This window comes from Hyaena hyaena, unplaced genomic scaffold, assembly GCF_003009895.1.
Source record: "Hyaena hyaena isolate Hyena2069 unplaced genomic scaffold, ASM300989v1 scaffold_913, whole genome shotgun sequence".
NCBI classification, from domain to species: domain Eukaryota; kingdom Metazoa; phylum Chordata; class Mammalia; order Carnivora; family Hyaenidae; genus Hyaena; species Hyaena hyaena.
Window position 1 is genome coordinate 624187 of NW_024081546.1, and position 1168 is coordinate 625354.

Below are 1168 nucleotides of genomic sequence, written 5' to 3' on the forward strand. Positions count from 1 at the left end.
AATTCATCCAAACTATTGTACCAGTACCTGAAAACTTGGTATTCTGATTTAAACTCACATAACAAGAAGCATAGATAGGGGCAGTGATAACATGCAAAAATTTCCACTTGAAACAAATTAAGTTCAATAATTTTATTGGACTTCTAATACAGACAAGCCTACATTCTCTAGCCAGTAGAGGCAGCCTATTGTTTTCAGTGATAAATGCTCTGATTGCATGTGTCATTGTATCTTATTTCAAATGTTAGCAGGATGTAATAATTTGATAATAATTCTCTAAGCACATAGTTGGATGAAAAGAGCAATTGGTAATCTTCCACATATATTTTGTTTCATTCCACTTATAGTTATACTTATAATCAAGAAGCGGGTAAACCAGTGATACTTGGGCAGATATAACAGCATAACCTGAAAAGTATTAGATGCCACTAATCAAATGAAAATTTTGTTTAAATGTTAGTGTTTCAAACAAAACATATTTATATTTGAAACACTTTTAGTTGATGAAGTCAAGCTAAATATTTTGAAAATGTTATGTCAAAAGTGAATGTAACCAAAACATAAATCTGAGACAAAAGGTATTATCAATGTTTTTTAGTATAAATACTCTGAAATATGCTTCTGGCTGCATATAATGGATACAATAATGTAGAGGATAGCAAACTAAGATACAAAACTTATGGAAATAGAATTTATTTCCATACATATATGATATCATAAAATAAATATAAATTATAAATACTAAATATTAAACTAAATTACAGTTCTTATGTTCTTTTGAGGCTATGTTCTCTTTCTGAAATCTATTGCTTCTATTGCTCTTTTACATAGAACCAATTTGAATAAAACCACATTATACTCAATTGAGCAGCTAATTATATGAAATGGCTGTCAGTCAAGCAATGGCAAATGGCCATTTTCAAAATAAACAATGATTTAGTGAATTTGACTATCTTTTTTTTGGGGGGGTCCACAACAGTTTGTATGCAGACAATCTCATATATGATATGAGTTCAGGATATGATCCTTATATGCCATGAATGTTAAATTAAAGCTTACTCTTCTTATATGGAAATATAGTTAATGAATAGTAAAGTACTTTACAAATATCATATTCAGCTCAAAATAGATATTAAAAGAGAGATCCATATGTGCCATTTGATATTGT